The sequence below is a fragment of the Rhamphochromis longiceps genome, linkage group LG7 (genome assembly GCF_057381845.1).
Source record: "Rhamphochromis longiceps isolate RC_006_pf linkage group LG7, R_longiceps_female_GT1.1, whole genome shotgun sequence".
NCBI lineage: Eukaryota > Metazoa > Chordata > Actinopteri > Cichliformes > Cichlidae > Rhamphochromis > Rhamphochromis longiceps.
The window spans coordinates 44,343,763-44,370,240 of NC_140563.1; the positions used below are offsets into that span (position 1 = coordinate 44,343,763).

At 40.8% G+C, this 26,478-nt stretch overlaps 1 protein-coding gene across 2 annotated transcripts in view; it reads right to left on the minus strand.

Annotated features, from left to right (window-relative positions):
• The window catches only part of gnaz (guanine nucleotide binding protein (G protein), alpha z polypeptide), a 50,352-nt gene extending 25,808 nt beyond the window's left edge, over positions 1-24,544 (minus strand). Inside the window, exon 1 of one of the 2 annotated variants that reach the window (XM_085413794.1) lies at positions 24,331-24,544. The gene's annotated coding sequence lies outside the window, so the exon portion shown is untranslated. Of the gene's footprint in view, positions 1-8,647; positions 8,959-24,330 lie in introns of those variants that run through there. The other variant, XM_085413793.1, reaches the window with a different exon arrangement.
• Between the last annotated feature and the right edge of the window lie 1,934 nt (positions 24,545-26,478).

Sequence of the window (26,478 nt, forward strand, 5' to 3'; positions counted from 1 at the left end):
TAAGTAAGCAACTTACTGGAATCAAGATAAAGAATTTTCTTCCCCTGTTTTTATAGTCATATCTGAAACCTCAGAAATGAAACAGAAGCTAATCTCTAAATATAAAGCAGTGATCAAACCTTTGAGTATGTCATTTTTCACTTCTGCCTTCAGAGTAATTGTCGTATTTATATAGAAAAGTCCAGTCTAAAACGAAACTGAGGTGTTCTCGAGTAAGAGATTCTTAAAAACCATCAGCCCTTAAAGCCAGTTGCCCAATCATGTGATTACCACAGAGGTGGTGAATAATCTGAGATGACTGCAACTTCCAAGAAGTTATGAATAACACCATTTGGTACAGACTGGATTTTCTTAAGTCAATTTGACCGACAGGTGATGATGCAATAAGTTTAAAAGCTTTCTTTCCTAAATGAAGGTATATATAAGAAAATGCCCTCATCTGTCAGGCTGGCATTGACACAGTCATGGATATTATTTGGAGCTGTGCTCATGTTTTTATGTTACTTCTACCATAAATATTTAAAAAAAACACATCCACATTCATACAGCAAAGACTCTTGAAATAAGGAAGTGTTTTATTTGGAAGAAGATGAGAATTTTATATTTAGCTCGGTAAAAACTAATTTGAATTGAAGGCATGTGATTCACATCTTATACAGTATTTTCCTGAATACTTTGGACCACAACATCATTGTGGTTGATGCACTACACATGACTGAAATTAAGTCTGAAAGCTCAAACTGCCTTTTAGCTGCTCCGGCTTCAGATACAGAGAAAGCGAGTGAGTGAAGTAGATACCATATGGAGAAATATTAGAGATTATTACATTAGCCACAAAATGACTTGCAAACTTTAATCTTTGACAAATGTTACATGTTTATATAGCAGACATAAGCGGAGAGGCTTAAGTGGAGGGACCAGTGGTGCGTTTGATGTATTTCTACCCCCTTTGTGAGCCAGAAAATACCCGTCTACAAAACTGACATTGATTTTAAAGTCAAATGCACTCTTGTGAGGTGTCATGGCAGTGTGCTGATAGACAGATAGCCTTACAAAGTATACAAAGCAGCTTTTGTGGTAATTCCTGCTACAGTAGGTGTCTCCAAAACCACATATTGGCTATTCATAAGTGAAGAGAGTTCAAACACAAAAGCCTCGCTCAACGTCACCTTCTTGAAAGAAATGAGAGAAGGCTGTAATATTCAGACACTTTTGTTTCATGTCCCTCTAAATCCACACCCGAACCTCTTGATCTAAATAACGCTACCCTTTGTCAGCAAAAGCCACTACTGCATGTTCGTGAGGACGCAAATCAGGTCACATGACATTCATGCAGGTCAAGTCCCATTTATCGGTTTGTTCTTACTGGATGTGACGACAGTGAACTCTTTTTTTATAGTTTCTTAGTTTTCCTTATTTGTTATTTTGGATACTTCAGGTCATTTTATATTAGTTTTATGTTCATCAAGTTATTGCATAATATCGTCTGTTTATTGTTTATTTTGCTTTTGTTTAGCAATGAAGTGCGCCTGTCATTTTGTGTGGTTGCATGCAGTTGTGCTGTGCGGTTACTGCTGATCAGTTTGTGCAGTTTTTTCATTCTGAACTCTGATTTCATCATTTGTAATGTTTCCAATTGTGCCTTTAGTGGTTTTGCAACAGTTTCCAATGTGGACTTGTAGGTGTCTGCACAAGGACAAGCAAGGACACCGAAGCTTTAGCTGCACGAGGCAATCACAGTTGTTAAGAATGAATTGTCTCAAGTTACATTTACAAAAAACAAGACATTTCACTCAGTGACTGATAACCTGTTGGTAACTGTCTTTTTTAAGTTACAATAATATATTGTGAAAGATGCTGCAGCCTTTCTATCATCGTTGCCAGCTTGATATACTTGAGTGGCTCCAGTGTGGAAATTATGACCCAGATAACCAGGATTTCTTATCACAGAAAATAAGAAAAAGACACTAAAATGGGCCTTGTGAAAAAAGTAATCATTTACAGGCAGCGCTGCTGACAAATTAGCTTGGAGCAGCACAAGCAGTTACATAACCCACTCTTAATTTTTCTTTTGTGTATGTTATTTAATTGTACTGCTGGGTTTGTGTGTTCTCATTTGTCCCAGTGGCATTCTGTTTAGGTCTCCTACCAAGAAGCAGAGCAGGGGCTGAGAGGAGTCTTAAATCAGTGCTGCTCGAGCTTCTGGAAAGGGTGCTGGAGATGTTACCAGTCTGGGAAGGTTTCCAGGAAATCTTACATCTAACAGCTAATACACAGCAAGATAAAATGGAACTGGTTACTGTGGCTATGACAATCTAAATCTCTCAAAAATCCTTGTGGGGAAACAAACAAATAAAAAAGGCTGGATTTTTTAACTATACTGCATTTGTTGTGTAGATAATTGCTGTCACTTTGCTTCCACGGGTAAAAAAAAACAAACATAGATTGACTCTAATTGATAGATTATTCACTGTTGCGAGTATTATCATGTGAAGCAGGGCACGCTAGGCAGAAATCTAGCTAGATGAAGTAGGATGAAAGCACAGAGTGTGTTTATAGAGAGCTGCGACGTGTAATAGGACAGAAAGAATTGGTAAATAATATCTGGGTTATCTGAACGCTGCACTGAATGATTTTCATGTTTCAGTTCATTGACTGGCTGTGCTGCAACACAACGCTGCAGAATGAGCGACATAAAGCAGACAGTGAGTTTCATGCTTTGAGCTGCAAACTGATGCTAGCTGCTAATACAGATTCTGTAGATTATGGTGGTCCATGTGATGCTTTCAGATAAACATGCCATGTGTCTTGTCGATCGTGATAACTGAAAGGCACTCTGTTGGTTTGCATATCTCACAGGAATTAAATAAACAAAGTTTTCCAACCTAGAAGGCCCGGTTCTATGTGATGAGTCAGAGCTTTGTGGTCGCCCCACTTTACGTCACATTCACAGCTCTATTCAGCAGTTTGCACCTCTTTAGATTTAACCATATGGCTTAACCTTCATTTTTTTCTAATAACACACTAATAATCCTCACTTCTTATACATCAGCGTTCTTGAGAGGAGATTGGATTATAGTGAAAACTAAAGAAGCAGTAAGCCTTGTCATCCAGGCTGAGAGCTGATAGATAGTTAACAACATATATACACTGAAGAGGCATTTGAATGGGCTGTCAAAGAATAACTAGTCTAGTCTGCAGCCATGTGTCTGAGAAGCATCTGAGGAGAGGCATTCTGAGAACCTGTAATGACTGCACAGTTGCTTCAAAAACACGTGTCAGGAGACCAACCATTGGCTGGTGGTTGCAGTTAAGTGAACTCAAAATCACCAACATCACTTATGTTCCCTCTGTAAACACTCTTGAAACACTGTGGATCAAAAATGGCCTTAAATGCTCTTTTAAAAAAAAGTTCCATATCTGAGTCTGGTCATTGTAAACTCTTAATTTAGCCCTCAAAATTGTTTCTTTAACATTTCACGTTCTTACTTTCCATCACGTCCTCACCACAGACCTCTGAGGAAGATGCCTGCGTAGTATACACATGTGAGGACACAACTCATTCATTACTGAAAACAATGATGGGCAGTGTTCTCCTCTCTCCACTCCCCCAAAACAGTGGGCTATTTAGAGGGTGGAGACAGGGTGGGGGTGAGGTCGCTGTATGATAGATGCTTTTCCCTGATAATACTCTGTTTAATGTTCCTCATCTCAGCGGCTGTGTTCCCCCTTCTCTAATCCAGCGGGTCACACTGAATCACAAGGCCAGCCAGCGATGACAATGGCATGTTTGTGCACAGGCTGAGCCTGTACGCTGTGTGATGTGAAGGGATAAGATGGCACAAGGTGGACACTAGAGGCTCGCGTGCACGTGCTGCTGTATAAAAGCAAACGGGGGCGCGCATGCATGCCTTTGGATACAGTAGGCATTCTTCGGCTTTTGAACCGTATTAGGTAGATCAAATGCAGGTTGGTGCTATGAACACTGTAATCTGCATTCAAACACTCACTACAGCACAGCATTCATTTGGGTCATGACAGATAAGATAAACGCCTTCTCTAACAGAAGGAAATTGCGGGTAACAGACACTTTCAGGCTTCTACAACCCACAGGCATTATCTGCTGTTAGTGATTTGATAACGGGAACAGGAAAAAGAGAAACATCTTACACTGCAGCAGATGCAACACTTTAATTGCCATTAACCCACCCAATGAGCTCTGTAGAATTAAAGCACAAAGGACAATGACAAATGAAAAGGGAAAAAAGTGCTACTTAAACTATTAGGCGCAAACTATCTTTGATGTTACAGTGGGTTTCTGGTGCGGAAGTCTTGGAGATGACGATGAAGTATGTTTTTCAATAAATGAGTTCAATTAGACGAGTATAGTTTAACTGTATGTTGTGTGTTTACATGAAGAAAGAGCCTAGAGCATCGGCTATGTGAAAGTGCCGAACTTTATGGAAACAGCAAGGAGCAAGAAGAAGTCACCGAGATACACCACCAGCCTCACGTCATTTTCAGATGTTTTCTTGGAAAAGGCGACCTGCACGCCCTCATCAAAACAAAGAAAAGTGGCTGTGATCCAGAAAGCCTGAACTAAGAGTACAGACTGTAAAGCTTGCCTCTCCTTTTCTCTCTCTCTCTCTATATATGTGGCATATATCAGCTTTCACTTCTTCCACTGAAGATCAACATCCCTCAGCAGTCGGTTGTAGGCCGTAGCCCTCGCTCACCACCACCCTCTCTCTCCACCACCTCCTTGTTGTCATATGACCACTGTTATGTGTGTGCAGTGGAACACAAAGTTGCTCTGTTAGTCCCCTCTGCTGTGCCCTCTCATCACTCAGATTTGAGTGCTGGAAGCAAGGCCCTCTTGCTGGCCTGCCTCAGGAAAACAGACAGTCCCCTGTATGCGACTACCAGCAAAGATTAGAAAGGAGGGCAACGAGAGAGAGAGAGAGAGAGAGAGAGAGAGAGAAGGATGAATTGAGCTGGTGTGGTTTTATATAACACCAAAGATAATCTAAACCTTACTCATTCACTGAACCCCACCCTAAGATTTTGTTCGATTCCTCTGACAGCTTTCCCTCATTGATGCTTTACTGTGAAGTCGATTATTAGCCCTTTCTACAATCAGCGGCTGCCTGTTGAAAATGAGCTGCCAAAGCATGTCTTACAGCTGTTTGTGTGGAGATGACACTTTGTTCCAGTACCTGGCTAGGATTAAAGACCCAAAACAAACACAAATGCTGAGCCAGCTGAACAGAGCAGTGCCCCGCCTGAACATAGCGGCAAAGCAGCTCAAACACACATACACACACACACATACCTTAGGGACACGCATTTCCTTAGTGTTTATTTAACCGTGCCTGCATAAAGATTGGGCTTCATGTTCACTCTCACAACTACCAAGACAAACGCTGTAAGAGTTGTGTGATAATTCTGCTGGTCCCCCTCCAGGAAATAAATGACACCTTAGATTAATCATTTTATTAAGTAGGCTGCTGAGGGAGCTACGCTCAGGCCCCCTTGGTACTTAACTGTAATAGAGCTGAGTTTAATTGTCCAAGCTGGTGGTGTGCTCACCTACAAGGTTAAAAAGATTGCTAAAAGTGCACCGGACGGTGACGCTGGCCTGCTCGGTGTTGCGAGTGACTACCTCAACAGCCGCTGTCACTTTAAAACCAACTGTGTCCCTGCTGTCCCCTGCCATTATGTCACCCAGTGGAATGGATGTAGCAAGTAACAAAAGAGGTGGAAGGAGGTCAACTCAGCATAGGGTTTGCTACACTATTGCTCTTATTTGAATATGAAAAGCAGTGCAGTGTAACCGCACACTGCCACGTGATATATATATATATATATATATATATATATATATATATATATATATATATATATACATATAAGATGCTAGCAGGCAAGGCATACATGGAACACCATAACCAAGTGGCCGGCATAGTGTACAGGAACATCTGTACCGAGTATAACCTGGAAGTCCCGAGGTCAAAATGGGAGATGCCCCCAAGGGTGGTGGAGAATGACCGAGCTAAGATCCTGTGGGACTTCCAGATACAGACGCACAAAATGGTGGTGGCTAACCAACCGGACATAGTGGTGGTAGACAAACAGAAGAAGACGGCCGTAGTGATCGATGTAGCGGTTCCGAATGACAGCAATATCAGGAAGAAGGAACACGAGAAGCTGGAGAAATACCAAGGGCTCAGAGAAGAGCTCGAGAGGATGTGGAGGGTGAAGGTAACGGTGGTCCCCGTGGTAATCGGAGCACTAGGTGCGGTGACTCCCAAGCTAGGCGAGTGGCTCCAGCAGATCCCGGGAATAACATCGGAGATCTCTGTCCAGAAGAACGCAGTCCTGGGAACAGCTAAGATACTGCGCAGGACCCTCAAGCTCCCAGGCCTCTGGTAGAGGACCCGAGCTTGAAGGATAAACCGCCCACAGGGGCGTGCTGGGTAAAAAATATATGTATACATATATATATATAGGTTTATATATATATATGTATATATATACACTTGTTTTCTCCGACCTCACGTCCAAATGATCGGCATGAGGGTATCGTGACATTTTTAAGTGTGCGCGCGCATGTGCATGTGTGTGTGTGTGTGTGTGTGTTTGTGTCTGAAACTTGAAGGCCCATTATGTAAGCATGTGATTAACCTTTATACTTCACACTGGACCTTGTCATCCCTCATTTTAAAGCCAAGGTCATCGGTGACCTCTGACATTTGTAACATGTTGCAGGGAGAAGTGGAAAAAACAAACAAACTGCACAGCTGAAATGAAATGAGATGAATCTGTATTTAGAGCAGCGCACGTTGCTGACTGGAGCTGAAACATGCGAGATATAGGGAGAATGCAGGGAGAATGCAAAACGTTCACTGTTTTGCACCAAATCCTGGTTCAGGCTGCAATGTTACAGCCCACAGTTTCTTTCTTTCACCCAAGACAGGCATCTTCTCTTGAGATAGCATCACGATGCATCTGCAGGTTTTTGTTACAAGCTCTAAACAACAGGTCAGATCCCTTGAAGTCAAACATATGTGGGCAAAATGACTAATATCAATACCTTTTGTTTTACATTGATTTCAGTCATATCCTACTTGAAGATTGCATGTGATTTACAAACAGAACGTTCATCGAAAAAGTGCTAAAAGTCTGGCCTTGTCTGAAAATGCAAAGCATTTAGTTTCGTAGGAACACTAGATTGAATTTCCTGCTGCCCCTAATGGGTTTATCTGCATTTGTAGATGCTGTACGACAGTATTTCCTTCCACTTATTTTAATCAATCTACCATTTCTGAGCCATCCTGAGATCACTGGTCCTCAAGAAAGAAGAAGAAAGAAGGCGTGGTGGAATTTCCACCATCTTTGCCTTGCTTCACAGATGTCTCAGGGCCTCACTGGCGCTGCTGCTTTTGCTGGTGGAACTATCACAGACACATCCATCACTTTGTCTTCGCCCAGAACGAGCGCTGGCTTTCTACCACCGTGACATTAACACAGTCTTTTGGTCCCACTCATCCGTCCATTCTGTTCGAAATCTTGCCTTTCCTTCTTTCCTTCTCTTGCTCGATGCTGCATCAACCTCCGCCCCTCTGCCACATCTGCCTCCCTATCGTTAAATCCCTGGCCCCTCAACCCCTCCCTGCTTTGCTTTCTCTTTTTCTCTCTTGAGCATGTAACACAAACACACATACAATATACACAAATACACATGCTCTCCTGATGCTACACAAAAAATTCCAACTGCCACTTACAATAAATAAATAAATAAAAATACAGTAATGCTCTGTTGGAAATGTGAAATGTTGAGACAGAAAATGTTAGAAATTGCCCTGCTTTGCCTGCTGAGTAATGAACATGCTCTGCTTTCTGCCTCTTTCCCTCTTCTCACCGTCAGGATTTAAAATCATGAGGCAGACACAGACAGCTGGACAGAAAACAAACCAAATAAATCCCTGTTCAACATCCAGATTATTAATTGATGTAAATTTACCTCATGGGACAGCAAGCTCCACACTGGCAAATCCTACAATGTTCCCATGCCAGTGTCAGGCCACATTTTGCCTTCCTATCCCACTGTCTGCAGAACCAAGCTCCACAGGAATGGTACACCTCCCACTCCCACACTGCACGTTCACATTCAGTGTCTCGTAAAGCCAGTTGTAAGCACCGAACACCTGATCGTGTGTGTGTGTGTGATGGCGGTTTCGCTCATTTCCCCTCTTTCTGTTACACCTTATGGCCTGGACAGAGCATAGAGACATTCATACAAACATACAGCCTCGCACACGCACACACATTTAATCCATCCTCCACTTGCCCTATATACAGTAATTAAATTAATTTATCTGCACGCAGATAAAAGCATTCTATAAGAATTGAGGATGCTCTGGAGAGATGATGAGTCAAATTGCAAGCACAGATAGCAGCGTCCGCTGGCACAGAGCTAACAGGGTGGAGGAGGGGACTGGACAGGCTGCTTGCTTGCTTTGGTGCATTTTATGGGAAAATACAGTCTGCCTCAGCAGCAGAACGGCTTCAGTGAAATATCATCTTCCTGTCTCAAAGCAAGCCAAAATAGCGAAATAGGAAGCGTTGTGAGAGTGGCGAGGCTTACCGTGTTCACAAGCCAGCATCCATTTACAAAGGATACTGCAGACAAGCCCTTGCAGGGTGAGAAAGGCTCTGTACAAGCCACCTTTAGTCCTGCTGCTCCATCTTCATGCCTTCCTCATGTTCACAGGGTGAAACATTCACATATACATCTCTCTCTTCCCGCGGCCCTCTTTCTCTCTCTCTCTCTCGCTCTCATTAACGTCTGTGTTCTATATCCTCTCTTGTTTGCTTCAAGGCAGTTGAGACACTGCAGCGATGGGGGTGGAGGGTGTGTATATGCGTGTGTTTGAGTGTGTCAGAGACGGAGAGGCAGCGAGAGGGAGCGCAGGGCAGAAATGGAGGGAGGAGTCAGCAGGGATAGAGAGAGAAGGGGGAAATGGTCAGGATTAAATCATGAGAGTAACAGAGAGAGAGAGCGAGAGAGAGAAAGAGAGAGAAAGCAGGCTTTGATGGGGGAGCCACAGCATCCTTGCTTTATGCTAGAAAAACACACATTGGTATTTAAGCAATCCTGAAGGTTAGATTATAAGTATATATGGCAAGTCGATCTGCCCCTTAAAGAGCTGTCTCCTTGTTGACAGTGCAGCAGCAGGATTGGTTGTGATTTCATTGATGACTGAAAAAAAACATACAAGATAGGGAGAGAGGGAGGTGGAGGAGGGAACGGGACAGAAGAAGAGAGGAAGGGAGGGGAGAAATGACGACAAAGGAATGGGAGGGGGATTGGACGATGGTGTAATGTGCTGTTTCCGTGCCAACTGTTTCTGTGACAGTGTGACCACTTCCTTTAATGCTATTGGCTATAACAAAGAACTGATAGAGGCTTGGGCAAATGAGGCAGCGTGTCATGCGGGGTGTGAATGGGTTGTTCTTTTCCTGTGTTTCTTCCTCTTTTCGTTTATCTCTGAGAACGACAATAAAACAAATGTGTTTGACTAGACTGCGGCCACGGAGAACACACGCAAGTCTACCCCTAGAGACGTAACGATTGCACCGCTGGAGTGTGATTGCTTTGTCATTACGAATGCCGCTAGTGTGTGAAGAGACTCCCCTTATATTACTAACGCACAGATTCACACAGACACGCACACACCCAAATCAGACCGATCAACAAGAAAGAAATCCCCCAGATCAGGTTGCTCAGGGTGTGTAGTGTAATGCAATTGCCTGGACACCAACCCTGGTGTCATGAACAATGAGATAATTAATCGGCTATAGGCCAGAGCAAGTGCACATCTGGTGCGGGTGAACAACTTTGCCTCTCGCCAACCTTTCATCTGGGCCTTTTAATCCAGGCCGGCAGGCACGTGTTGTGCTGCTCCCATTCTTTCTCTCTGTCACTTTCCCCCTCGTCTCTCCTTATCCTTATTACCCCATTCAACGTCTACCAATATTTACTTTAAACACCCTGCTCCTTCCTCTTTAGCAGCTGTCAGGTTACGGCAGAAATCTTCCAAATCTCGGTTTCTGTGCAGAGGGAACTGTTTTCTGATAGATGAGTGACTGAAACTAAAAACATGGGTATAATAGCACACTCTAAGTCAGGTACACACAACCACAAGCGCCCACAGTGGGGAGCCCCTATCCGTATCATCGATTCAACAGGACAAGACTGCATTGAGGCTTCACTGGTGCACAGAGGACGGCACAGACACAACCTGCCTGTTCAGATAAGACGTTTTGGCTTTATACTCAGTCAGTGTTTTCACTTAGGCTTAGTAGCTGTTGTTGACATTTCACCTTCAAATGTCAAGCCAGTGATGACATACCTGTTGAAGAAGAGGAGATAAAGCTCCAGGTGTGACGGAAACATTTGCGTCAGGCATGTTTTGATGTATATGAATACAAAAACGTTCACACTCACACACACACACACAAATGATATGCACCGTTGCCACCATTTTTTCCCTCTGGTTCACATAACATCTTGACTCGTTTAAGTAAACACCTCGCTGATCTTATTTTGGTCTCCCCTTGTTGTACAAGCCGCTGTGCACTGAAGAGCACCAGTGTTTGGCGGCACACAGTCTCATACTGTGTTTTTTCATAACTGTTAACAACCAAGCCTCACGATTAACACACTGCTGTTCAGGCTACATTAAGTCTGGAGATAATCGTTTGGATGTAATGTTCATATAATTAAATGATAATGGCTTTCATCCTATATTTTCTTAATTAAAAAAAAAAGAATAAAAAAATATCACTGCTTTCATCTTTTTGCTGCTTTTAGACTCAAAACCGTTCTTTTTCTTCTTAAAGGGAGCGTGTTTTGCTTTTCCATTTATATCGTCACAGTGGTGGACTGTCATACTAAACATGGCAAAAGGTTTAAAATAAAGAGGTTAAAAGGCTATTAGCCAAAAAGTTCAGACTGCTCTAGACTCTATAGCAGCGGTCCCCAACCTTTTTTGCGCCACAGACCGGTTTATGTCCAACAATATTTTCACAGACCGGCCTTTAAGGTGTCGCGGATAAAAACAACAAAATAAAACCAGTACCAAAAAAAAGAAAATGTATTCATAACACATGGGAAAAGACCAAGTTAACGATTAAAAAACAACGATAAAAAACCTGAAAACCATCAATTTCACACCCGAGCTTCAACTCTCGCGGCCCGGTACCAAACGACTCCGGTCCGCAGCCCAGGGGTTGGGGACTGCTGTTCTATATGGTCGTCTCGGGCACATGGCTGACATGTGGCACACGGGAGGGTGGCCTTTAGGGGAGAGCAGGTCAAACAGCTTGTTTCAGACACCAGATGAAGAGCCACTATAAAATAAATGAGGATTTATTTTTGAACCGTGAATCATCAAAAGTTAACAGTAATAACAAATAAAAAATAGGGAGCTGCTATGGAGCATAAGGGCTTCACTTTAAGTAAGATTTAACATGCCCATGGAGATATTTCTGCAACAGCTAGTGTGTGCATGGCTACTGCAGAGTACAAGATCTTAAAAAGAAAGAGCATCTTAAAAGGAAATAGTTCACTTAAAGTAGTATGTAGCACTAATAGTGGCCCAAAATAAAAATATAAGTGAACTTAACAGATGAGTGATGGTCAAAAAGTGTTAAAAACGAAGAAAATTGCCACCCTGAAATATAGGAAGCTGAATCATACTGCTAAGAGAAAATGGTTAAAAAATAGTTCAAACTGACACATTTAATCTTTGATGAAGTTAGGTAAGTCCAGTAAGGCTAAACTTGCTATAATGTCTTTTAAATCCTAAAAATAAGTTTTGCAGAAAGATCCTTTTATATTTTTATGTTTGCTTTATTATTACTGTGTACAATCATTGGTTTTATGTTTTATAAAACTTCAGCATTCCTCCATCCCTTTCACTCTCCATATTCCTTTTTGTCTCTCCCAGATTGTCTCTGTGCCTCTCACAGCTTCCTGTCTCCCTAATCCTTAATCCTGTGGAAATCGGTCAGGCAGAATGAGCCAGCTTTGATCAGGCTCTCATATCAGGCGTGCTAACAGTGTAAGCGCACCCGGATCCCACAGAACCCCGGAGCCCAGGGGGAGAACTTCAAACAGGCGTTCACCCCTGACTCTGCCTGAGAGGAAGGTGAAAGCGAGGCAGCAGAGATCCTGTCTCGAGAGACTGTGAAAGAAGCTGTCTCTTTCTATAAATTTAGCAAACATTTACATACGGACGTGTCACCATCCAGCTGTAATGACACACTTTCTTTCCTGTGTGAACTAAACTTGCTGTGGGAACAGAGATCAGTACAGGGTGTAAAGCAGAGATGTAAAAGTCGCTTTTGGGAGCAGTGTCTCTGACACCAAGCATAGAGTCTGTGTCACTGGTGTTCCTGTGTTGTGATTTATGGCTGAGGATTGTAATACTTATCCTCAGCCTTATCATAAAACGACTAATGGACAACCTTTTAAGCTTAGGCTTCTTTAAATGGTTGTACAGAGCACCAAAAAAAAGTCCAAAACAAATATGGCACATATGCCATATTCATTTGGTAATTCGGAATGAATCCCATGAGGTACACAAGTTATGAAAATGACATCATCCTTTCAATCATTCATTCTCTTCAGACTTTGTGCACAGGGGCAGGTATTCTAAGTGGAGAGGTTATCGTACATTGCTAGATAGTGATCACATAAAAAAAAAAAAAATGAATCACAGAGGCCAGCCTTGTAAAACCAACAGACAGGGTACATAAAGGATTTCCTTTCTCACAACCACATGACCTGGAGGTTTGTGCTCTCTGCAGATGTACAACAATACTGACAGTGTACTCAGACTCTCTGTTTAATCAGTTCAGAAGTATAATCAGGTGCTTTAAATCAGCCAGAGAAATGAAGCATTTAGCAGGGCCAGCGTGAGCGCAAGATGTGCACCATCTGATCTGTGATATGTGACTACCTGCTGCTGTAATAATTTTTCCTCCTTTTCTCCTTTTGAAAACATCACTTTTGGCAATACTGGACTTTAAAAACTTAGTTTCAGCAAACATGGCCTATATAAACTGAATTTTATCTGATAATAACAGCAAATAACAAACAATGAGAAAAAATAGAAAGCCCTGCATTTACATGATCTTCCAAGTGTTGCGCTCTGGTGTGGCATCTAGCTTGGTTTTACTGTAAATGCTGACACCTAGTGGCCAAGCATGTACATAACATATAGTTAAGAGGAAACAGTTTGGATGTACCAGCTGTGGTGAGCCCTGGTGAATAAGGGAGCAGCTGAAAGTTTCTTCTCCTTCTTTTTGTTTCACCACATAATTATATATCCAAAAGCATTGTCATAGATGCAACTTCACCTGCAACCTCAATCAGGTACAAATGTTTTCAATTAAAAACATTAAAATATACACATGCAGCCTATTATCATTGTTGTAGTGTGTGTTTCTCTCTGTGTGAAGACATATTATGACAATGTAATCCATCATATTTATTGTGTGAAAAAGTCCATTGTCGCTGATAAGTAATTCTGGTTCAGCTATATTTTGGTACTTTTCCACTATTTTTAAACCTTGCCCAAGGTCCTCATTTCATTTTTTGCAATATTTATCTATAGACATAAAAACACACATTAGACAAGATGTGTCACCTCTGAGCTCATGTGTGCTAATTACGGGAAACGGTTCAATATTTGTAATTATGTACTTTATAATTTCTTTTAACAAAGTTAGCTTTTACCAAATACATAATTCCCATTTTTATGTCATTTGTAGGCATAATTTGCACTTCTTGTTTCATATTTTCACATTTCATTATATCTGGAAGATTTTTCTTGTGGTGTTTGATTAAGTGCTGTTATTCTTAAGCTTCTGACCAAATAAAATTATTTTAGGGAGAAACTGGTATTTTAATGACTTTCAAACACCACTTCAACCATCTGTTTCACCCAAAAGATCTCCCCATTTTATCCTCATTCTACCCGTTGTTTAGAAAAGATTAACTTAAGATTCCTACATAGTATTCATTTTTTTAATTAAACATTCTGCATGTGCTTTCTGTTTACTTTTGGGATAATTCTGCAAGGCCAAACGCGCTCATGCACCAGTGGATGCACTGATGGACATTTGCCTATAGACACTTTGACATTCTGTCTGGAGCTACGGGGACAAACTTTTTATGTAAACATTGAAGTGCTTCATCGTGTATGCACACCACTGGGCTATGGTGCATTTCTACATATGCCCGATGTATCTGCCATTCCCCTGTTGGTGTTCTTCCTTCGTTATTGGAATAATGTTGGTCCAGGATCAAAATTGCAGCTACTCAATCACACTGTTGTGACGTCATAGCTTTATAATGTGTGGAGGGGGGCGGAGAAAGAAAAATGACTTTTTTATAAATTAACCTGTCTTTTAGAACAAACAGTAAGCACTTTTTTGTGTTTTTCCTTTATTAATTTATACAATATAATAAACATATTATCCAGTTAGATTTGCCGTTAGCTAAATTTAGGTCGCGTTCGTCTGCTAACTTCTTGGCTAATGCTAACTGACTGCTCAGACAACACCAACGCAGGGATATCAGTTCAGGCCATGTAACCACTGACATTAGTCAATTGTAATCCCACAATCAAATGTTAGACTGCATAATCAGCTCATAGATCCATATGTTCATGTCCACCTGTCACCGTGTGGACAAAAATTTTCATTACTACTTGGCAGCTTTTTAAAATGTTTTTTAAAGGCTAAGAAACGTCAAAGATAACAGGATTATGTCTTGGAGTAGCACTTTTTTCAGTAGGTTTTTTTCTTTTAGATATTTTATCACTTATTCATCTGTTACTTTTGGCTCTGTATCTTTGAGCTAAGACACACATCCTTTAATGAGCTTTTCTTTGTTCAAGAAATATGTTTGTTTCAAAAAACATTTAATGGTTTTCATATTTTTGTGATTTATTCTTGGATGTTACTGCATGCAGGACCAGAAGCTTTCATTACTAATGTGCTAAACAAGTTCTTAAGTCACACTTGTTGGCTGAGGTGGTTAGGAGCTGTGCTTAGTGTTCCCACAGTGCAGCTCATAACTGATCTCAGAGTAGTGACAACTTGTCTTGCACGCTAATCTCCTGTCAGAAAACAAATAGATTTCACAAGCACATGGCTTGCCTGCCCTGAGGGAATGCAACTGATTGAGACCATTTCTACGTTTTTAGCTAATATCTTGGGAATCATCTTGAGGTGTAATCTCACCCCAACCAGTCGCAGTAGATGGCTGCCCCTCCCTGAGCCTGGTTCTGCCGGAGGTTTCTTCCTGTTAAAAGGAAGTTTTTCCTTCCCACTGAAAGGAAGTGGGGAGTGCTTGCTCATAGGGGGTCATATGATTGTTGGGTTTTCTCTGAATCTATTATTGTACGATCTACCGTAAATATAAAGTGCCTTGAGGCGACTGTTGTTGTGATTTGACGCTATATAAATCAACAGTTTGCCCCAAAGAGATATAATCAACACTAAATGGTTTCAGTTCCTCCATTGGATGGACTTTAAAATACAGTATGTTCAATATTTCTCTCTATTACTGTCCGCACATAGAGATGTTTGCTTTTCAATTGTATGATCAACATGTTCATGTGTCTTTGCTCTAGATATTATTTTTACAAAATCGTAGAGAAAGTTTATTTAAACATCAGTTAATTAAGAGCATTAAGAGCATTATTTGATGTAAGCACATGGGTCTAAAATGAATAACCTGCCAACTGTGTTATAGCCATGTAACTGACAATGTACCTGTCACAGACTGGGCCTCTGACCCAGCGCTCTGAGTTTATTTTTGTATTCTTCTCATGTTAGCGTTGTGATCGTGTGTTATTCCTATTTAGTTTAGGTTAAAGGCAGCCATTATTTATTGTTTCCTTGTGTTGTGTTTTAGGTCTGTGAGCTTAGTGTTGCCATGTCTACTTTCTTGTTTTATTTTGAAGTAAATCGTGTGTTCTGGGTTCCTGTGGTTACTTTTTCTCTCCCGTGTTGCCATTATGTTTGATTCTAGTCAGCTGTGTCCCCGTGTGTCTCCACTTCCCCTGATCACCTCATGTGTGTATTTAAGTCCTCGGTCTTCCTGTGTTCAGCATTGTGTCGTCTGTTAGCTCTCAATCAATCAATCAATCAATCTTTATTTATAAAGCACTTTTCATACAGAAAAAATGTAGCACAAAGTGCTTTACATAGTTAAAAGCAGCCCACCCCACCCTCCAACTCACTCCCCACACTCTCAATACACATATATCCCCCCACCCCCACCCACACACACATACACACGGGCACACTTAAAGAGTAAAAATTGGGCTGGGCTCGCATGAGCCAAGTGAGGAAACATTATAACAGAGAGCCGTCTGCACCGGGAGCCGGTCACAGACCGCAGCCTCCGGGCTGGGCACACAGCAGGAGGGAGGCCAAGGAGCCCCCCAACCAGGCTGAGAGGACCCCAGAGACCCAGCAGCCACGGTCAATAACAGCCCCGGTGCAGAGAGCGCCCTTCGAGGAAACACTGGAGATATGACGCAATACGATATATACAGGGTAAAATGATAAAATAAATAAGAACAGGATACAATATAAATATAAATATAAATAGAGTAAGAAGATTAAAAAATGAATAAGAATAAAATCAAAAAATATTAGGTAAATCCTAAATTAATAATAGAATAACAGGATAGAATAAATAAGCATAAAAATAAATAAACGCTAAGTAAAAGCTAAATTAAAAAGGTGGGTCTTGAGCCTGTTCTTAAAAACATGTACGTTCTCTGCGGCCCTGAGCTCCTCCGGCAGGCTGTTCCACAGACGAGGACCATACCACTGAAAAGCTGCCTCTCCGTGAGTATGTGTCCTGACTTTAGGGACAATCAAAAGGCCAGTACCAGAGGACCTCAGGGTCCGCGAGGGTTCGTATGGTAAAAGCAGATCTGAGAGATAAGAAGGCCCAAGACCATTAAGACATTTAAAAACCAATAAAAGAACTTTAAAATCGATCCTGAAACACACGGGGAGCCAGTGCAGCGATTCTAAAACCGGTGTAATGTGGGCCCGCCCTCTGGTCTTCGTCAGCACACGAGCTGCCGAGTTTTGCAAGAGTTGTAAAGTTGAAATATTCTTCTTAGGAAGACCAGAGAGCAGGGCATTACAGTAATCAATGCGACTGGTAATAAAAGCATGCATCAGCATCTCCGTGTTGGCCCGAGAGAGAATAGGGCGGACTCTGGCTATATTTTTTAGATGATAAAATCCAATTTTGGTTACATGTTTAACATGTGGGATAAAACCAAGCTCAGAGTCAAAAATAACACCCAGGTTTTTCACTTGTAGCGAAGGACATAGTGAAAATGCCTCTAATTTAGACAAGAGTTTCTCTCTCTGAGCCTCAGGACCGACAATTAAAACTTCAGTTTTGTCCTGGTTAAGCTGTAAAAAGTTTTCTGCCATCCAAGATCTTATATCCAAGATACAGTTAAAAAGGGCATCCATTGGTCTGGTGTCATCAGGAGACACGGAGATGTACAGCTGCGTGTCATCAGCGTAACTGTGGAAGTTCACTCCATGCCTCCTGATGACACTGCCGAGAGGCAACATATACAAATTAAAAAGTACAGGGCCTAGAACTGACCCTTGAGGCACACCACATGTCATTTTATGGATCTTAGAGGAGCATGTATCCATACTCACCATAAAAGTTCTGTCAGAGAGATAGGAAGTGAACCAGTTGTGTACAGCACCAGAGAGGCCCACCATGTGTTTTAGTCTGTTTAAAAGAATAGCGTGGTCTACTGTATCAAAGGCTGCGCTTAGATCCAGTAGCACCAGGACTGAGAGCTTTTGGGAGTCCCAGTTACATCTAAGATCATTTAAAACCTTTAGGAGAGCCGTCTCTGTGCTGTGGTTCACCCTAAATCCAGACTGGAATATCTCCAGGATCTGTCTATCATTGAGAAAATCAGTAATCTGAGTAAAAACAAGTTTTTCTAAGACTTTACTTAAAAATGGTAAGTTGGATACAGGTCTGTAGTTATTAAAATCATTACAATCCAAATTGCTCTTCTTCAGAAGGGGCCTCACCACCGCCGTTTTAAAGGCAGCAGGGAAGACACCCAACTGAAGAGAGCAATTCATCATGTATAAAAGCTCAGCCTCAAAAAATCCATAGTCATAGGTTGTTGTTTTTTTTGTCTTCACTATGTTTCATAGTCACTCAGTGTTCATGGTTTCCTCATAGTTTTTTCACTGAGTTTCATAGTCTTTTAGTTACACAGTGTTCACAGTCCTCTTTGTTTTAAGTTTCATGCTTTGTCTAGCTTTATTTAGCTGACAACGCCTCTCTCTCTGCATCTGCATCTGGGTCCTGAAGTCAAAACACTCCGGCGCACCTCGTTGTTACAGTACCAGGGTTTAAGCCCATTATCATAGTGTTTGATTTTTTTTTTAAAAACATTCCTTATTATTAGTAGTAGTAGTAGTATTAGTAGTAGTAGTAGTAGTAGTAGTATTGCCTCCACAAAGAAGATTGCATGCGTGTTTTTCTGTCTAAAACATGATAGTTCAAAACGTTTTGAATTAATTCTGATAAAACTTTGTAGGGGTGTAGAGTGGGGTTAAAATTGGGCTTACATCCACCAACATCCACCAAGGTCTTCAAAGTTAACATAAAAATTTATTGGTCAAAAATTGACAAAAAGCCTTATAACCTAGCTTAACTATGATTCTTACAGATGTGGTACACACTGTCAACATATACAGAGCACTGTATAAAGATTTCAAACCAACTGTCACATTGACCAACTGTTACATTGACCTTTGACCTCTCATTCAAGGTTAATAAATTGATCTGAATGGCATAGTAATGCTAATATAGATCTATTTAAAACTGCCACTGTTTGTATTAACAACATATAGGAATACAGGGCATGATGTATGGCAATTTTAAATAAAAGATTACTTTGGACCTCTGACCTCTTCTTCCAGGTCAAATAAGGTCACATTTCTTTAAAACTATCCTTCAAACTCTGCTGTCTTTGTTTGTTTGTTTTGGCAACTTTTAACAAACGATATGGGTGAATGGGGATTTTTTTTAATATACCATCATAGTTTGGATCCAAATATCATGTCATATTTGACCTCTGACCTCACTTTTACTTTTCACGTCTGCCTTTCTTTTAAGTTGACCTTAAAGGTGTTATTTTTTTAAAGAAAATGGTTTTTGTTGTTGTGACTTGGGAAAAAGTAATTTGCAAAGTAACTGCATAAAAGGGTGTGCTGTGCATGATACTTTTATAATAAATTAATGTAACTGATCTAAAAACTGTGATAATGTTTAGACACAGTATATATGAATAAATCCCTACACTCTAACTAGACTTCACTGTCTGATTACATTCACAGGGGTAAATCTGCAGTGTTATATGCATTATTATTACTAAACAGAGTGTTTTATGTTTCAGGGAGATGAGGTTATCAGATGCTGATTCTGAGAGATGAGCTTCTTATTTATAGAAACAGAGAGAAAATAAAAAGCCTTTTTCCTCTTTAACAGTTTCTCTTTTTCTCCTAATGCGGCACGTCAGCTGTGTTACTTTGTCTGTCAAAATGTACGTTTTGTGTCATAAATCTTTTAAATGTTGGCTGAAGTGCAATAAAAATATTCAACTACATTAGTGTAGAGGCAAGTCTCACGTAAGGACCTTGAATAAGCCTAAATTCAGTGTAATGTGGATTTATGTTGTGTAAAAGGTTAACATATGTGTTAAGTTGAAATGTGTGGCTGGTAAATCTGGATTACACTAATAGTTAAAAAATTAAGAGATAAAAAGACTTATGGGGATGTTAGTTCAGTTTATGTCTTCATACAAGGAAATAAAGGGAACACCCCAGTTATATTTTGGTCTTTGTTATATCGTTCAGTGTTAAATCAGTATTTTCTAATTACACTTTACATCTTCCATGGCATTACTTAAAAAATACCACTAGGTGGCGCATAGCGGCCAGGAGGAGCGTAAACCCCCCTGGGAGGCAAATCTGCAGAATAAATCCTGCAGTTGAAACGTAAACAAGTTCATGATCTGTGCCTCTTTATTTCAATACACAGCTGCAGGATCTAGGATCGCACCCCTCCCAGGCACCTGTCACACCAGGGGGGCAACAGTCGCAAAGGTTATTCATCCTTGGAGATATCCCTCGTAGTGAGTAAAACAGAGCTGTTAAACTTCATAACTATAGTAAAGATATTTTATTTACCCCTTTCCTTGCTTGTCCATGGCTCAGGTCCCTTACCTCACTTCCTGTCTTTGTTTTCCCATCGCTGATTGGCTCCTGTTTTTTCTGCGTTCCTTAATTGACTCACCTGGTACACATAAGACGACTGCACTTCCTTGCGCTCTCACATGGCGCAGCAGCGAAGGGGAGCTTATTTTGGTCTTCTCTTGAGTTTACTGAATAAATTTTTCTTCAAGTTAATGTCTAACCTTCTAAAAACAAAATGAACCTTAAACACTGGAGAATCATTGACATCTGTATTCTTTACAGCAGTCCTTTCATTTGAACCCCCTAATTAAAATGGTACTTTGAGCTGGAGTCATGTTACTGTCATTCACAGGGAACAACTGAAACCCTCAGATGTTCCGGTCACGAAAGTCAACACTTTGCTTTCCTGCAAGATGATAACGTTTGGTATCCTGGAGCTAAAGGTGCTGGATGTGAAACAGGAAGCCAAACAGTATGTCAGCATGTTGACACAGACACACAATGGCTGCAGGATAATAAACAAGACTAGCAAAGCCAACAAGATCCAGACCCTGATCCTCTGCTTGCTAATTATTATATTTATGAAGGAACTTTAAGCGATAATAAAGGAAGCTGGTTTATGATTAACTCATCCACTCCCCATTCTCAATGATTCTTCAGATATCCAAATCTGGATCTGGAGATATCAAACCCTCTGTATGTAAATAACCAGCAGTTTCCCAAATACAAAGGCAACCTGAACAGTACCTGGTAATTAAACCACCAACCTTTCAGTCAAGTTCTTGTCCGCCGCAGGTTAGCCATCACCCTACATCTGTTTCCTCTGCCATGTCCCAGTTACAATGATTTGTCAGTTCTCGATGCTTCAGCTAGTTTACTATACCAATCCTCGCTGCACAAGATGATGAGATACCTTCTAGTTTTCTTGCATCACTATTACAGGGTCCCCTACTGAGTTGTTGTGATCAGCTTTCAAATTCTCTAGTTGCAGGCTCCACTCAGCCTCTTATTTCCATTTCCTCTGGGCAGAGGCAGTGTTCTACTTTAAGGCCATAATCATCTACATCTCATGCCTTGCAAAGGCAGCCAGTACTACGACCACTTACTAGTAGAGCACGTGCATACCAGCTTGAGCGCCCTTCATTCACCACACTTTACTAAAGATGAAATGCAGTGCGGGATATTGCAGATGGCACTAAGTAACTTACTTGACCCTAATGAGACAGTACTTTAAATATAAAGCTAAGTGACTAGCCCTTGCCTTTTATATTCATCATCATCATCATCATCAACTTTATTTATAAAGCACTTTAAAACAACCACAGCTGACACAAAGTGCTGTACATTGGAACTGTAAAATAAAATTACATGAGATATAAATAAAAAACAAATAAAAGAAGAGTGAAATCATTAATTAAATAACTACTGCATTAAAAAAGAAACTAAGTCTCACTGAGGTTAAAAGCCAAGGAATAAAAGTGGGTTTTAAGACGTGATTTAAAAGTGGACAGTGAAGGGGCCTCTATATGGGTATATTGTTTATACCCATAAATTCAAACTGTTAAAGGCAGATATTCTTTATCTCCTTTTATCTCTCCATTCTTTATCAGAGTAGGTGAAGGCCATGCTCTTAATAACTTTTCATTGTTGTGTACAAACTCTTCTTCTTGGCACCAAGGATGATCAAGGACATCCAGAACTACGCTATGGCTGCAATGTTGTTCTTCTCCTTGAAAAGCTGCCTGCAGAATGCACTAGTCACTTTAAACAGCATCTCTAGAGGTAATGACGACATAAAATATGACTTACCATTTTTCTCATCTTAGTTGGAAACTGTATCAATCAAGAAAAGAGATTTATACCATCTTCGTTACTATGTTACTACGTGTCCTTTTGGCTCTCGGAGGAGGCGGACGCACTTTTCTCCTCTCTTCTCCCTTATCTTCCCTGCTTAGCTCTTATGTCCTTGTCTAGTCTCGTTTTTTTTGTATTACTTTCCCTGGAACACTCTCTCACAGTCTGTTTCTAAAACCTAAAGAGAATTATGGATTTGATCAACTGGTCTCTGAATGCTATTGACACCCTTTTCTCAATGAGAAGTCTGGGCTCAGGAGAGCCCGAGTGCCCTGGAGGGACTTTCCCTGCCGGATACACGATGGACGGGTGGCAGAAATGGGGGGTCGTGTGCCTGGCGGGACTGTCGATCGAGGACGCTGAAGATATCTACCTATTCGGAACCATGATAACAGGGTTCTTGCTGATCTGAACTGGCTTGGCCCTGGCTTATCGGAGAATTAAGAAAGTGGAACTGGCTGTTCAAACCCCCCAAGGCTGCCCGCTGGGATTGAAACGATGGGACAAGGCACGACTTCTCAGAACGGGCTCATTGAAAGCAGCATGGTTAAGACCTTGGAGACGCTTACAGCTGCCGTGAATACTCAGAATAACACCTCTGAGCGTATATTGGGTTACATCAAGGAGAGGCCTGCTCAGAATAACACCTTTGAGCGAAAGTTGGATTACATCGTGGAGCAGCTAACTGCAGTCGTGAGGTCTCAGAATCGGCTCTCTGAGCAAAAGAATGACAACACCAGTAAGTTTGATACCATCACGGGGAAGCTCGTGGTTCTCCAACGAGAGATTGAGAGACCAGTGTCGGAGTGTTAAAGAACAGCTTTGAAATTCTCATGAGTTGTTGCAAAAGAAAAATTACCATCACAATCCGGCTACCCCTTCAGCGCCAGCTGTGGGCTCAAATCTGGAGCCGAACAAAAACTCTCTGATAACGACTGTGTTTAGTCTGTTCCTTCCCATTCCATGCAAGGCCACCTAGGTTGGCTGGAAGACTGTTTACTTAGCCTGGCAGGGCGAAGGACACTGTCTCAGCTGAACTATGGACACGCACACACATACATATACTGATAAGCACTCACTGACGCATCACCCTCCCTACCCCGGATCCAACGCCACCTCCAATGCTTACCTCCCCTCTGATGTGGACATTGGGACAGTTGGAGGCGCAGTCGAAGATTGCAGCGGTCCCAGATCAGCTGTACACACTGGAACTCTTTCCCATGTTGCTTGTCTGCGTTTATTGTGCTATGGTGTGTTGATATCTGTGCATTCCTGTATTATCCTTTTGTGTTACATATTTCGATGTTTTTTTTCCTCGCTACCTAGCCTGACCTGTCTCCCCAATGTGATGTTTGTGTATTGTATGTACGGTCGGCAAGGTCTGTCATCTTGGTTGTGGGCAAAAGACCTGCAACTGACAAATAAAGGCTATCTCATCATCATCATCTCATAACTCCATACTTCCCCCTAAAACAATTCTACATAGAGCAAATAAACTTTGTGTTTTAGTGCAGCCTTCAGAGCCTTTTGCAATGTGTACAAAAAAAGAGCAACTTGTGTATATTGTTGCTTCTCTGAACAACACATTAGCAAATGTCCCGGGTTCACTGATGTATGAAAAGATAAAAAAGTACTAGGACTCACCAGGCTGCTTCAGAGAACACCTACAAGTCCTGTGAGAGGTAAATCAGAGATCTAACAATGTTGCTAGCTTTATAGTGCAGATATTGTATCTGCACTATAAAGTGCAGATACAGCATGCTGACTGTGACAGCATATTTCTCAAAGTTGTGAAATGTTTCTACATAATAGCAAAAGAACCCTTGAAACATGTACTGTTCTTGTAGTATGTCCACCTAAATGGGAAAGCTGAAAGTTGTCACTCTTTTCTATTTACCAAGAAGTTGAAACCATTCGAGGTTCTTTAAGAGTCCTGATCGCTTCTGTCCTACACCTAGATAAGGTTTTCACTATGAATGCTTTAACTGCAGGCACTAACTAGCACTTTCAGACCTCACATATCTTGTATTGTCTCTTCATAGAAAGTAAAAGCATCTTCAAAGCATCACATTGTCATCTATTAAGGCCTTTCTACTGCTTCTCATAGGCTTTGACTATACCCACCTTATTACTCCTATTTCTCCAGTCAGATGCATTATCTTAAGTCTTATGGGTCTCTGCTGCAGTCAAAACCCATTTAGGATGGATACTCCAAGGCCCCCTCACAGATCTCCCGTCACATAACCGTCCAGTGCTGCATGGGAGTGTTGAAAGGTTTTATAAACTTGACAAAGTGCCAGTGTGCAGTTAAAAAAACTATCAAATCCAACCAGGACCCACAACAGAAGCCTTAGAGGTTCAAGATGGCAGTTACCATTATGGCACTCCCCTTGCAAGGCCAGCAAGCTCCCCCCTCACAACTCCAGAAAGGTGTGAAGAGACAAAGTATAAATACTTTGTTACCGTATTTTACTTGAGTATTTTTCTGACAACTTGTTACTTTCACTTCCTTCCTTTTTGCACAATTATCTTTACTTTCTACTCCTCACACTTTCAAAATAGGCTTGTTACTTTAGGTTTAACACATTTGAGTGAAGCTTTTATTTCAGATTGCCACACGCTTTGAAACATCAAACTAATTTGAGCCTAAATGGAGGGAACAATAATACAGTACTATTGGTGTATCCATGACAGAGGCTTATCAACAACACATACTTTTATAGCATTTACAGTTCTATAATCAGGGATCTATAATTGGGTCAGAACAATCAGGAACTGCGTTTTTGGTGCAAATGTCCATAAGCTGTAGTGCAGTACTTTGGCATCTAGCTAGTGCTACAAATGAGAAGTGAGCATAAAAGGAGCAATGTTGGGCGATCAGCTCAACAAAAATCAGTAAACACACAAAGTGTGTGCAGTTTGTCAGTCTGCTAGCTAAAGGTGCAGCAGCTGCTCCTTAATTTCCCAGAATGAGACACAACTTCACCCAAAGATGGAGAAAGATTTAAAAAAAAAAGATGGGCCATGAGAGGAAGAAGAGAGGTTATTTTTAAAGGTATGCTTGATAAACTGAAAATGTAAAGCTTCCATGTAATGTCATAATTATTTAAATCAGATATTGGTTTTTTAAATGATATGAAGTTATGGGTTTGTTTGTTTTTTTCACTTTGTGAAACATCCTGCAAAAGCAAATTTTATATTGTTTAAAGGTTGCATGAAGCCCGAGTCTGAGTTAGGTTACATCAAGTGCAAAGATTCATTCATTCATTCATTCAAGATTTAGATTCATTTGCTGAATTCAACCTTTATACCAACATTATATGGTCCATTATTAAGTTAGTATAAACGGCATACTGACAATGTAGGGAATGGAAATCGGGTAAATCCACAAAGAGCAATAAACCTCAAATCAGCAGCAGCAGCACAGTTCACATGAGCTCTCAGTATAAATTATTGTGTTATGATTCTTTTCGATCGGCCAAATCCCACTTTAAGCCCCAACTGTTCTCACTTTTCTTTGTAAGCATGGAGGCAAACAAAAAAAAGTTTTTCAAGTTCTTTCAATTTTCAAGTGTTAATATTATTTCGTAATTATAGTAATATAACACAAGGTTTATTTAACTTTATGCAAAGACAGTGGGTAGCTATCTTCAAAGAGCTTTAAAGAGCTATACTTTCTTACTTGGAGTGCATTTCAGAGCCTGCACTTTGTCACATATTATTTGTATTTGTACTTCAATATTTGTATATGTACTCACGTAAAGAATGTGCCACTGCTGCATGCACTGTCTCTTATCTGTTGATCCAATCAAAGCAATCTTGTCTGCAGACTGTTATGAACCCTAGTTGATTGTTTATCCTAGATTAGTGACTGGTTCTCCAATAATTACCTTTAAATTTTAACAAGCATGAGTAGGGATGGGTATTGATAAGATTTTCACAATTCCGATTCCAGTTTCGGTTCTGTTTAATGATTCTATTCTTTATCGATTCTCTTATTGATTCTTTTAAAAAAAAAAGGAGAACACTAAGGTCGATTAGCTTAGAACTTTGTTTTATATCTTCTCTTTGAACAAGATAGAAATTTAGGAGTACCATGGCCTTACAAACCCAACAGTGACATCTTAAGAGATCCAGCCTATGGTGGGGTGTCACAGGGTCCCCAGGAAAAAAAATTGTAAATGTAAAATTATAAAATAAATATTCTTCTGTAGCAATACAAAGTATAACATAAATTATTCTGTAGCAATTACACAAGAATATCCAGTAATG